The sequence below is a fragment of the Felis catus genome, chromosome C1 (assembly GCF_018350175.1).
Source record: "Felis catus isolate Fca126 chromosome C1, F.catus_Fca126_mat1.0, whole genome shotgun sequence".
Taxonomy (NCBI): Eukaryota; Metazoa; Chordata; class Mammalia; order Carnivora; family Felidae; genus Felis; species Felis catus.
This window is the reverse complement of record NC_058375.1, coordinates 109,289,780-109,303,213: the sequence shown is the minus strand read 5'-3', so window position 1 is coordinate 109,303,213 and position 13,434 is coordinate 109,289,780. Positions and strand designations below refer to the sequence as shown.

The following is a 13,434-nucleotide window of genomic DNA, read 5'->3' as shown; positions in this document are numbered from 1 at the left end:
TTTAGATTAGTATCAACTTAATTTCAGTAGTATACAATAATTTTGCATAGATAGATAGACAGATCCTACTTCCCCCTTTATTCTGGTATTGTCGCAAAAATATCACTTTATTCATTGTGTGTTCATCAATATAAATCAGTAATTATTGCTTTGTGTAGTTAACTTTTAAATCATCTGATTTAAAAATGCAAAAATGTGCATTAATACCATCTATCATATTTACCTATGCAGTTACTTTCACTGGGATTCTTCATTTCTTTAATGTGTATTGTATCTTTTTACTTGAGCCTGAGTGACTCCCTTTATTATTTCTCATGCAGAACTATTATTGTACTTTCAAGTCCAGAATTTCCATTACATAATTCTGATGCATTTATTGATATTCTCTATTTGGAAAGACATAATTCCCACACTTTCCCTTAGTGACTTGAACATATTTAAAATAACTAATTTAAAGTCCAATAAGAACAATGACTGGACTTCTTCTGAGACAATTTCCATTCTTTGTTGTTTTTTTTTTTTCCTGGCTCTAGGTCTTATGGTGTGTCTCATAATCTTTAATGTTAAATACTGTATTTTTGTTTTTTTTTATTTTAGAGAAAGAAAGAGTTCACATGCACAATGCACATGAGTTGGGGAGGGGCAGAAGAAGAGAGAAAGAGAGAACCCCAAGCAGGTTCCATGCTCAGTGAAGAGCCCTACCCAGGGCTCAATCCCATGACCCTGGGATCATGACCTGAACTGATGTCAAGAGTTGGCCACTCAACTGATTGAGCCACCCAGGTGCCTCAGAATACTGTACATTTTAATTCAGCAATCCCAGAAATAAAATTCTGCCCTCTCCCTAGGTTTGTTGTTGCTTCTGCCCAGTTCAGCTGTGATTTGCTTATTTAGTGACTTTTCAGAACTAATTCTTTAAAGTCTGTACTTTTTTCCCCCGACATGTGGCCTTTGCAGTCTGTTCTTAGCTTTGTGCTTATCCAGTGACTGAACAGAGATCTCCTTGAGTCCACAGAACCAATAAATATCCCAGTTTTTGCCTAGGGGTTCTGTGTGCACATTCAACAGTCAGCTGAGCAATTTATACCTCCACTTTAGCTTTCACTTCCTGATGGTGTGGAGTCTCAAGCTCAGCTAGAAACACTGGTTTATGACATTCTTATGTCTTCCCTGAGTTTGAATGTAGCCCCACCCATGTGTGTGACCTAACAGAATCTCAGAATATGTCAGACCTTTCAAAGAACCTATGAATAGCTCATTCCTCAACTCTCTATAAAACTTTTTAGTCTATTGCTCTCCCTAACTCTTATTGCCTCTGGCAGCTGCCAAATTAAAAGGCTTACCTGTAATTTCCTTCAACAGAAGCCCCCAGGAAGATAGCTGTTCACACTGGGTGACATTTGAGCCACTTTCTGAAATCAGGTCTTTGTTGAAGCAATCACACATGTCAAATAATGACAATTCTGTAAGAATGAGGTTTTGAAACAGTTACACCATTCCAGCAGCATCTGTGACGCTTCCATAGAAATGTGTGCTATTATTTTTGAAGAGTATCACTGAGCTAGAGAACAGGAGATGGGACTAAGTCACATTAAAACACCACTAAGTTTGCTGTTATTACAGATAGTTGTTTTTCTTAAGTAAACATTCCTGGGAAGCTGTAGGTAAATTTCAGACCTCTGCATAAGTTGATTCTGACAATTTTTGAAACTTAAAAATGTCTTTTATAGAGTGGTAATATAGTGCCACTATTTTCACTGGCATGATTATATTTGTTTGGAATGGATTTTTAAATATTCAATAAATCTGCTGTTAACATGAGTTTGTGTCCTCATTTTATTTTTAGGGAATTTTCCTTGGTTTTGTATTATAGGAAAACACATTGTATTTCATTAGTTTGAAAGTATTATTCCATTTTCTTTTGGATTCCTTTATTTTTGTTGAGAAGTCAACTGACAATCCAATTATTTCTCTTTTGAAGATAATATGCATCCTTAGTAGCTTTTAATATTTTCCATTTTATTTTGCTTTTAATAGCTTATATTTAATTTATTCTGCTTTGGTGTATGGAACTTTGAATTTTTGAACCTGTATACCATTTATTAGTTTTGAAAATGTTCTCAGTCATAGTCTTTGAATTTTCTTTCTTCCTCGTTCACATTTGCTTCTTCTGGTAGAACTTCTCTTATCCTTTACCTAAACATTGAATATCCTAGGTTCTCACTTCCTCTTTTGTGTTTTGCATGTATTTTTAATATTAATTCTTTATTCTACATATTTTATTGTGACATAAGTTTTAGTTAAGAAGGTCCCACTTCTGTTTAAAATATGGAAAAAAGAAAGGCAATGCCACCTTGATCCTTACAACTCTCCTATCATCCAGTGGGTGATAAAGTTGCATAACCTATAAAATCATAACACTTTTTAACTCACAAGAGGGCTGAAAACACAAGGCAATCAGGTGAACTGGATTTTAAGGAAATTCAAAGCCTTTCCAAGAATAGACAGGATGCATGAACTCTTTCATTTTGGGCAAAGCAAACTAGGAAAAAGTAGCTGCCATAAAAATTAGAAAAAAATGCAGTTAAAAATTTTAACATTTTAAAAGTTTAGCTATGTATTAACATATTAGTTGAAACAATTAGAATATCAGACACTTGCAAGGTTTTTCTCATTGACTTTCCACTAGACTCACAAAGATTCACAAGTAAGAGAGATATGAAACACTGACTGCTTCCCTGGACTCTTCCCTTGCAAAGCAAAAACCTTAGGTTAGGTTACCGAGGAAGAGACAGAAAAATCTCCTGCCCCTAAGTCCTAGGCAAAGATACACTCTTTCTGATGTAAGGGTGTCAATGAAGACTTCTGTCCTTGGAGAAGGACAAGGAAAACTTAGTCAAACTGCTACAAACCAAGGACATCTAAAAATCAGATTTTAAAAAAAAGAAACATTACATAGAAATAAACAAAGATGAGAATTGCATTATAATTACAATTAATGGATATTGCCAGGTCTCTTGAACTAGGTAGCTGAAATTTCAGAATTGGCAAATTGGTGTGACCAATTTTTCTTTTATTATAAATGCCTAAGACTCAGGAAATGGACATTCATCTGTCAGAAGTTTCCAAGTAATTTGCAAAGGATGTTATTTAATTCTGAAGGACATATAATTCAATTATGCTGTACCAGTTTTAAACAATCAAAGGAACAGTCCAGAAAAGAGGGATAATTGGAATTGATTTTTCTCTTCCTCAAAGCAGACCATTAGGAATAATTTCATCATGCCTTAAGTCACTCTTTGGGATGTCATAACAAGAATCCCAAGGCACTCTTCATGCAGACTTTCATTGAGTTCTTTCTTTCACTTAATCACCAACCTCTTAATGTGCCCTCACTACCCAAGCCCTTCTACTCTGCCCTGCAGATTATCAGTTCTCATTAGCGAAATCCTCTATATAGTAAATCTCTTTGAAAATTCCCTTCACAGTCTTGTTCTAAACAAACCCTAGCTTTCCCCTGAGGACTTGCTCCTCTATTGGTGGGTTCTGTTCCTTTCCCCATGTCATGCACATTAAGCATAAACGTGCAGCTGGTTTTCCTTCTTCCACATTGCTATTTCCAGCGCACTCTTTCTTCCTCCTCTCTGAAACTTCATAGGCCCTTTGAAGTCAATGCCGTTAGTTCATATCTCAATTCTTTTCCTTTCTATCTACCTTTCTTCCCTCACTATCCTTTATTGAGGCTTACTCACAGTTTTGCTATCTGCTTTCTGCCTTTCTCTAAAAGTTAATCCACCTAAAACTCTGGCTTTCAAACATATCTCAAATCTGACTGCTTCTCTTAGTGGCATCCTCATGTAAAGCATCCTCACCTTTCTCATCCTGACAAACAAAATAACTTCCTCCCTAGTATCTGTAAGTCCACTCTTGCCCTTATGCAGTCCATTCTGCCAAATAAGTTAGAACAAGGCTCTTAAAATGTAAATATGTCACATAAGTGATTTCTCATCACACTTTGAATGAAACATAGAAGCTTAGCATGGTCTGTAAGCCCTACATTTAGTGACCTCTTTTCCATTAACTTCCCCAAACTCAGCAGTTACAAGGCCTGCTGATCTTGCTGTTCCCCAAACATATAAAGCACATTTCTGTCCAGAATTCTTCCATTTTCCTCCAAACTGTGTGGCAGGTACAAATGGTGCTCAGAAATTCTCAATCTTTAGCACAGATTAAGAGCCATCCCGGCAATATTGATTCAGAGAAACCTTGAACCTCCAGGTGTGAAGCACTTTAGACTCAAACTCTGAGTTGAGTGCTGAGGATGAAAGTGTCAAATTACTGCATAGGGGCGCCTGGGTGGCGCAGTCGGTTAAGCGTCCGACTTCAGCCAGGTCACGATCTCGCGGTCCGTGAGTTTGGTCACGATCTCGCGGTCCGTGAGTTCGAGCCCCGCGTCGGCTGATGGCTCAGAGCCTGGAGCCTGTTACGGATTCTGTGTCTCCCTCTCTCTCTGCCCCTCGCCCGTTCATGCTCTGTCTCTCTCTGTCCCAAAAATAAATAAACGTTGAAAAAAAAATTAAAAAAAAAAAGAAACACATGCATGTATTTGAAGTAACTGTATGTCCTTTCTTTTTACTTGATATGTTTTTGTTGTTTATGAAAAACTTTTTTTTATTTTTCAGTGATGCAGTACACAATATTTGAATTGGTCAGAGGAAGAATTTTTATTTTATTTTAAGTGACCTTAAGGGGTGCCTGGGTGGCTCATTCAGTTAAGTGCCTGACTCTTGATTTCAGCTAAGGTCATGATCTCACAGTTCATGAGTTCAAGCCCCAAGTGGGGCCCTGACAACAGAGCGGAGCCTGCTTGGGAGTCTCTCTCTGCTCCTCCGCTGCTCTCATTCTCCCTCTGTCTCTTTGTCTCTCAAAAATAAATAAACAAACAAACAAATAAACTTAGAGCCAAAGCATAAGAGGCTCTTAAAAACTAAGAACAAACTGAAGGTTGATGGGGGGTGGGAGGGAGGGGAGGGGAGGTGATGGGCATTGAAGAGGGCATATTTTGGGATGAGCACTGGGTGTTGTATGGAATCTAATTTGACAATAAATTTCATATAATAAAAAAAGAGAAATCTTTCTCAACATTTGCATCAAGGTTCACAAAAATTAAATTATATTAAAAATTAAATTATACCAAAAATAGTAATGTAAAATTACTTTAACTTTTGATTGTTTTGCTATTTAGCATTATTTATTTGAGATTTATTTATTTATATTTATTTTTATTTTAGTTCAGAGAAGTTATTGTTCGTGTCTCTCTTTCACTTGCTCTATCTGTCTTCTGGAATTCCCAATGCACCCATTTCAGGAGTGAAAATCTTTCTACTTCTTTTTATCACTCATATATTCCCTCTGTCTATCTCTTTCATCTGAGCTGCAGGAGAATCCCTTTAAGTAATTATATAGTTTGCTTTTCCTTAGTTTCCAATGTGCTGTTCATTTCAGTAATCATGCCACTCTTTTTTTTTAACATCTAATAACTCCTTGAGATTGCTGCTTTTCATAACTTTCTACTGCTGCCCACCAATTCTCCATCTTTCCTGCAGCTTTCAAAAATACGATTAGAGTTTGGGCATTTATTGTGGAAGCAGTTTGCTCTCTCTTTTTACTGTTCATTTCTTCTTCCTGGGGTAAGTTTATCTGACAGGAAAATGTTTATTTTAAATGCTCACACTGTGCTGTTCTAAGAGAATTGTAGTTTTCCTAGGTTCTGTGATCTTGCTCTTTGCAAACATTCACATGCTTCATTCATACTGAGAGTTAAAGATGAGCTATCAGAGATTTTGTAGGTCAGTGTTCAATTTTTCATGGCTACCGACTGTGATATAGAATTTGGTCTTTTATATTTGTTGAGTCATTTTAGCGGGAAATTGACAGAGGAAAGTGTTTAAACATTATCACTTAGGATATCATCTTGATCCTGAAGAATCTCAGGTTTATTTCTTTTAAATATTACCTTAGAGGTAAGTCTGTGTTGGCTCACCTCTTATGTAGTGGTACTAGTAAAAACTATAGTGTCTTAAATGTTGTTTTAAGAAAACAAAAACAAGAAATGTTGTGGTTTTTATGTGGATGTTTAAATATAAACACTATATTCCGAAGGCACCTATAAGAACTACTGTCTACTCCTACAAGATGCTCATTTATATGGAGACTAGAGCCATCCACCATCACCCATGCTTCGGATGAGCCTGGGGCACAGATTGCTCTGAAGCTACCAAAGGCCTTCTACTGCTTTTTTTATATGAAATTTGCTCATGCCTGCTTATTCTGCCAGTTCCATAATGGTCAAAACTTCTATATCTGAAAGACCTTACCCAGAAAACCTACTCATTGCTTCTGTGCAATATCTATAAATATTCTCAATGTAATCTCCAGAATTTTACCAGACTTCCCTCCATCTGCCTGTATCCACTTCATTTCCCTCATGTGGTTATTTTTCCTTAGCTTCTCTCCTATGCTCATGCTTCAAAAGGAAGGCATACCACTGTTACTTTCCCCATGAGCTTTCCTGGCATCTATGTGTTATTCATTTGTTACAACTTCAGGCCCATGAGGCTTGGCTCAGGGCCCATCCCAAGCCCCAGCACACCTTTCAGGCCCCACTGTGCTGACCCACCCTCCCATACCAGATAAGGGAGAGGCTTTAAAGAGCTGCCTCCAATTTGACCCTGTTTGGTTCTAAAGGCTTTTAAGGTGCTCCTTAGGCTCATGGCAGGCTGATACCCAGGCTGTGCTGGCTTTCTAAATACTCCATGTGAGTCTCACTGCTCTCAAACTCATCACTGGTGAGCTTTAGCAGTTCTCTTACACTGCTTTTATATTATTGTGCCACCATGTCATACATATTCACTTTTGTCTCTACAGTCAGAATGCAAGTCCATTGAGGTTATTTTTTCCTTTTCCTTCCTTCCTTCCTTCCTTCCTTCCTTCCTTCCTTCCTCCTTCTTTCCTCAAATTTGTAAAAGAGATTACAATGATGGGTTTAAATGTATTCTATGTGCTCCTTTCTATGATACCTGGCAAGATATTCAATCTTGTCCAGTCTCAGATTCCTTTGCTGTGAAATGGTGATAATATTGATCCAGAAGGATTGAGTAACAGCTAGAAATAATGCTTATAAGGGGTGCCTGGGTGGCTCAGTCAGTTAAGTGTCCAACTTCATCTCACGTCATAATCTTACAGCTTGTGAGTTCAAGTCCCACGTTGGGCTCTGTGCTGACACCTCAGACACTGAAGCTTGCTTTGGAACCTGTGTCTCACTCTTTCTGCCTCTCCCCCACTTGCACTGTCTCTCAAAAACAAACAAAATTTTTAAAAAAGCAATAATTCTTGTGCTTATAAAATGTCACATCTATTCAGGAACTATTTTATTAATAACTTGTTTTGGCAAATAGGAGATACTCTCTGTACTCATGTTGAGCAAACAAATTAGCCCCATTACACAAGAGTAATGTCTCCAGTTAAAAGATGTGCACCTCATAACTGGTCATTTCCACTTTCTCCCCTAATTATTTTGTTACATAGAATTCTACTCAAAGTCATATGTCTCCCATATGCTTTTCAAATTCCAAAATTATTTTTATGATTTAGTTCCAAAATCCCTCTTTCCCCAAGTAAAAAGTAAAATCCTCTGTCACTGAAAGCCAAGGATTCAGAAAACTTCTTGGAGAGGACCAACTGGACTGTATAACGTTTTAACAAATACTGCCAATCTTGTCTCTGAGACACTGTGGCCCAAATGAGACGCTCCATCTCTTCTCCCCATTGTGGTCCACACTCCTGAGGACCATTCTAGACTCCCAGGTCCCCAACCATCCCTGTTCTTTCCTGGCCCCATCCCTCAGTGTCCCTTCTGACCACAGTCCCAGGCCCCACAATTCCTTCCATCTAGAATTCCAGCCTCCCTGTGCCACCCAGTCAGTGCCAATCAGCTAGCAGCTGTAAGAGCAGGTTTGTCTTCAAAGATCTCACCAACTAGCACAACTCAGGAATCACAACGCAATGTGATATGCAACCTTACAAATATGTGATGTGAACATGCATATTTTCTCTGGGGACAAGAGTTAAGCAAGGCTTGGAGGAGGATAATGAGAACAGAGGCAGGCCTGGCCTGGACACAAAGCACCGCTTCACCACATGCTGTTGTGTGTTCCCTTATGTGCCTTCATTTATGAAATGGGACAGTAATATCTCCTCCCTCCTTTTGTTGTAACGGTGGCATTTGTAGGTCACTTTGTACTTTATCCCACAAAGGTTAGCCATTTAACTCTAATAAGTATGCATTAAATCCCTGAAAACTCATTGAGGATGATCTAACTTATTCATTCATATAGTTGCCTTTTTCAGACACCTACCTTCTGCTGTTGGAATGGAATAGAGTAACTAATAGGACACATCCCCTGTCTTTATTCTAACAGGTGAGATAAATGAGATGAAAACACACTTCCCACCAGGAGATTATGGCAGAACTATGATTAGGTAATCAATGTCAAAGAAGAAGTAATTGTGAACTAAAGTGCCCTGTCCTTCCACATCATCACTTACAAGAGTTGGGACAAGCAGATTTCTAATCCAGTTCTAAGGAGAGGACCAGCATTCCTGCATCAACTGTGTATCCTCTAGTCTAAGGAAAAGTTCTGCTTCCCAGGCCTGAGATACAAATCCAAGGTTTTAAGCAACAATAAATTATAATGCAAAACTTAGCTACCCTCTGTGCCTGAACCTGACTATGAGCCAGGTCTAGGAATACAATTGATAAAAAGCTAATCATCCCTCTCTTCTTCTTTATTCCCTCAGAACTGGAGAAGCTCACTTCTGGGGCCTGATTTATAGATCTGGGAACAGTTTGCTGGATCTCCTTAGTCTGCTCAGCAGCACACCTGGCACTGAAGCATGTAGGAACTGTGTTTGTATTACATACACTTTTTTTTTTAAAAAACAATGGATAATTGTCATCAGAGTAGATGAAACCCTGGCTTTGTGTCCTACATTCTCAACGTTTATTTATTTTTGGGACAGAGAGAGACAGAGCATGAACGGGGAAGGGGCAGAGAGAGAGGGAGACACAGAATCGGAAACAGGCTCCAGGCTCTGAGCCATCAGCCCAGAGCCTGATGTGGGGCTCGAACTCACGGACCGCGAGATCGTGACCTGGCTGAAGTCGGTCGCTCAACCGACTGTGCCACCCAGGCGCCCCTTACATACACTTTTTAATGCCTACAGAATGCCATCTAACTCAGCCCTAAGTTAAATTTGGGATTAGAAGATGAGGAAATGACAACTGCAAAGAGAATGCTCCAACTTTCCTGGCCACAATGGGCACATTTTCATATTTCCCTTTGTTGTTAAAGCTCTGATCAATGAATGGCTTTTGAATATTTTTTAGGATTTCCCTATGAAGGAAAAACAAATTTCCAAAATAAAACACAGCTTAAATTTGAACCCAAATCAAAAGGAATATTTAAACATCAATGAAACATGCTATGTGGTAGAGAAAATAGGAAAACCAGAGCTTGACCTTCCCTTGGGATCTCATAGCCTGGGGAATGCAAGGTAAGAGAAGTCAAAGCCAGAATTCAATGATAGGGCCATGTCAAGTGAGTCAGGGAGAGCTTCCTGCAGGGGCCAAGGGCTGAGAAGTGTTGAAGAATGGATAACAATGGTGTGTGCAAGGGAAAGACAGAGCTGAGATGGGAGGGAGATCTTCCTTTGGACCCACAGAAGTAGAAAGGGTATAGCTTGCTATGAATGACCACTGATCAGTGAGCAGAGGGGCTAGAGAGGAGGTTGAAGAGTTTAACAGGGTCTGTGCTGCTGGGAGCTCAGGTACCAAAATAAGGTTTGAGGCCTGCTGTCAGTTTTCAGGTATCACATGCTAGGAAATGGCATTTTACCACCTGGAAGATGCAGAGAATAAATTTGAGAGTAATGAAACCAAAATTATCTTCTAGCACTGTAGGGCCAAGACCCAGGTTTTGTCTTCACACAAAAACATCCCAGGAACAGGACAACCTGCGCGGCAGAGGGCCAGTTCCCCAGACTTTTTCTCTGCACAAAGCCGTCCTGAGAATTGAGCTGTATTACCATACTGCTGTGTTGAATTCTCTCTGTGGCTACAGGCCCCGTCCACCATCTGCTTCCAGGACTCAGCTGGCCCCTCCATTCTGCCTCCCAGGTGAGAGTTCTCCCTTTCAGCCCTGTGGTTAGTCCTTGGTCTGTGCTTGTCCTTGCTGCTTAGCAGCTGATTTACATTGTCACCTCACTGCCAACCAGCTGGTGACATCACTCACAGCGGCCGCCAGCCCCGGAGGGAAGCCAATCTCCTCTGGAATCAAATTCTGTCCAGACATATGCACCAAGAAGGCTGGCACTTTCCACTTGATTGATGCATGCAGAGTTTCCTGTTAGTGGATCTGATGGAATGAGGCTTTGCTCTAGTCTGCTTTCATTCCCATGGTTTCAAACTCCTGTGTTCATCAGACTGATCCTACTTTTATTTCTTCCTAGCTTCTTTCCTTGTCTTTACCTCCTAGACACTGAGGCAGTAGCTCACAAGATGAAAGCCATACTTTCTGGAGCTATGAGCTTTCCAGTATGGTTTAGAGTGAAAAGGTGGTACACACATGTGGACCTATGACAGCCCAACTGAAGGCAAGTGCGATGCACATGTGCCTAATGGCCAGTGCACTGCCTGTGTGTGTCACCCCACATGCAATGTTTTCCTCACATGACAGGTTATGGATAGTTTGTGGTGCTTTTTACTTTAGAGTACATAATGGTCAGTACTGCTGAGTGGTGTCTGCTGACAGGTACTATGTGATGCTCATGTGTGGAGCCCAGCCAGCCAGAGGACCAGCTTCCTGGAACGGTGTGTTCAGAGTAGAATTAGTACTATCATGAGGAACTCTGTTTACATACATGCAAATGAAAATGTGTTAGAGCTGTGATCCTGATGACATGGCTATAACTCATGATGGTCACTGTCATAATTATAGTCTGTTCCAGGTTTTGTGTCCCTGTTGAAGAAATAAATCCATAAATGCTTTGCTCATTTTTGTATCTCTTATAAGATGGTGATTGGCAGAACTCAGTGAAGACCTCTGCCCTGACCCACCTTTTATTTCCAAATTCCAATTTTAAGTGTGAAAACTACTGACTATATTCACCAGGAGAGTGCAAGCAGTGCCATCTGTCAGAGTCCTGTTTGATCATAGCTTAAGGACACAAGAGACCTTTGTCACAAGTATCCTGCTAGGTTGTATATTTATGTGCCACGGAAAGATGCCTCAGACATTAGTGGAACATCTGTTGGACTCTGTGTACTCAGAAATTGCAAAAATAACATGAGAGACAGAAGAAGTTGAGAGCTACATTGGCAGGGTCTCTTGTTAAATTGCACAAACCTTGGGGCGCCTGGGTAGCTCAGTCAGTTAAGTGTCCAACTCTTGATCTCAGCTCAGGTCTTTATCTAAGGATTCTGAGTTCAAGCCCCATGTTGGGCATGGAACCTTATTTTAAAAAATTGCATAAACCTTGCAATGCATCAGACTTTCAAAGAAAGTCTTCTTCAAGTGAATATTCAAATCACCATGGCTACTGGTGACTCTCGGGGATTTTAAATAGATCACTAAAAAATGGTGAACACTTTTGATCCCCCAAAGGCATCAAAAAGATTTGCTACACATGATCTCAACAGAATATTAAAGGATACAAACTGGTTCATTTAGAATCAACAATATTCTGCAACATAAGAAAATAAATCAAGATGTGTTCTCTGGTTAAATGAGTACCCAATATTACCATCTTCACTTCCATTTATTTGGCAAAGAAGATATTGCCTCCATGATTGCAGGACATTTTCTCTACTGGTGGGAGCATCACTAATGCCATCACAAGACATGTTCCAAACCAATGCATCTCCCATGCTGGTGTGGTTCACTTGGCACTGAGTACTCTGTGTGCTTTATTATAGCCTTAGAGTTGTTAAAATTATAGGAAATTGGGATCATTTGTTAATTTCTTCACTCCCAAGCAGGAATTTTGTTACTGGCTTTGAAGTGGAGAGTTTATAAATTGGCTCCAGTACATGGCCCAAACACCCAATGCCTCAGTGACCTGCCCAACATGTAGTGGGATTGACAGTAGAAATAGCTCAAAGAAGCTATTTTCTCAAGCTTCTGCCTGTTGGGCCTAGCAGAGATACCCACCCAGACTACACATTAAGATCACCTAAAGAGCGTTTTAAAAAATACATATATTGATAGGAGCACGTAGGTGGCTCTGTCGGTTAAGCATCCGACTTCAGCTCAGGTCATGATTTCACAGTCTGTGAGTTTGAGTCCTACATCAGGCTCTGTGCTGACAGCTCAGAAGCTGGAGCTGCTTCAGATTCTCTGTCTCCCTCTCTCTCTGCCCCTTCCCTGCTCATGCTCTGCCTCACTTTCTCTCTCAAAAATAAATAAACTTTAAAAAAAAACACACAGATGTTGGGCCCATAGGCCATGAATTTGATACAACTGGGCTGGAGTTGGTTCAGACATTTAGCTTTTCTAAGAATCCACCAAGAAGTGAATCCAGTGCAGCTGCGGTTAAGAATGACTGGCAGAAGAAGTCTCCCCACTTTTCCTTTTCTTGAATAAGCAGTATTTTTTTAGGTAAAGAATATTTTCAAAACAAAAGTGACATTTGCAACCTTTGAGTAAGAAATTTCACAAATATTTTCCAGTCAAATTACCCCAACTCTCAGTTGCTAACCTCTTCTACTCTCTGTTTGAACCTCTTCTTCAATGCTGGTGGCAGTGTCTGGTGGTACGTGGCTGACTTGGGTAGACAGTGACCTGACTACCCAAGTACTGGGGCTGCCAAACATGAGCAGATGAATAATATCCCTCTCTTTGATTTTTACTCTTCTCAACAGCTGACCTGCTTTGCCAATGTCAACATGTTCCTTACCAGCAGAATTTAAAGTCACACATATCCAGTTAGGGCCAAGTTGGAAGAGTGCTTTATTCAGCTGGTTTCATTCTAGGATCTATAGCCCTTCTGATCTAGGCAGAAAGCCTCCAGATGGCCCAGACATACTCCCTGTGATTCCATTCAGGGTGTTAGGCCACAGACCAAAGCAAGTGTTCTTTTGCTAACTATTGTTCCCACTTGTATGAGAGCTCATAGATATAGCTAGACCAGGAGAAAAATGAGTGTTTGGGGACCTATGCCTCTGGAAAAATATGGTTGTTATCACAAACCATCTGCAGAACAGGACCAAACGAAAGGTGGGGCACAGGAGCAGCCCACCCCATGTAAAGGCAATAGGCAGCACATTGTCAATAGAGGACTTTAAAAATGATAAAACTTACTCAAATTTGATCTATT

At 40.0% G+C, this 13,434-nt stretch overlaps 1 long non-coding RNA gene across 1 annotated transcript in view; it reads right to left on the bottom strand.

Moving 5' to 3' along the window:
- LOC111561828 overlaps positions 1-10,571 on the bottom strand; it is a 51,635-nt gene extending 41,064 nt beyond the window's left edge. Inside the window, exon 1 of the long non-coding RNA XR_002744734.2 lies at positions 10,147-10,571. This is a non-coding gene — a long non-coding RNA (uncharacterized LOC111561828). The remainder of the gene's footprint in view (positions 1-10,146) is intronic.
- Between the last annotated feature and the right edge of the window lie 2,863 nt (positions 10,572-13,434).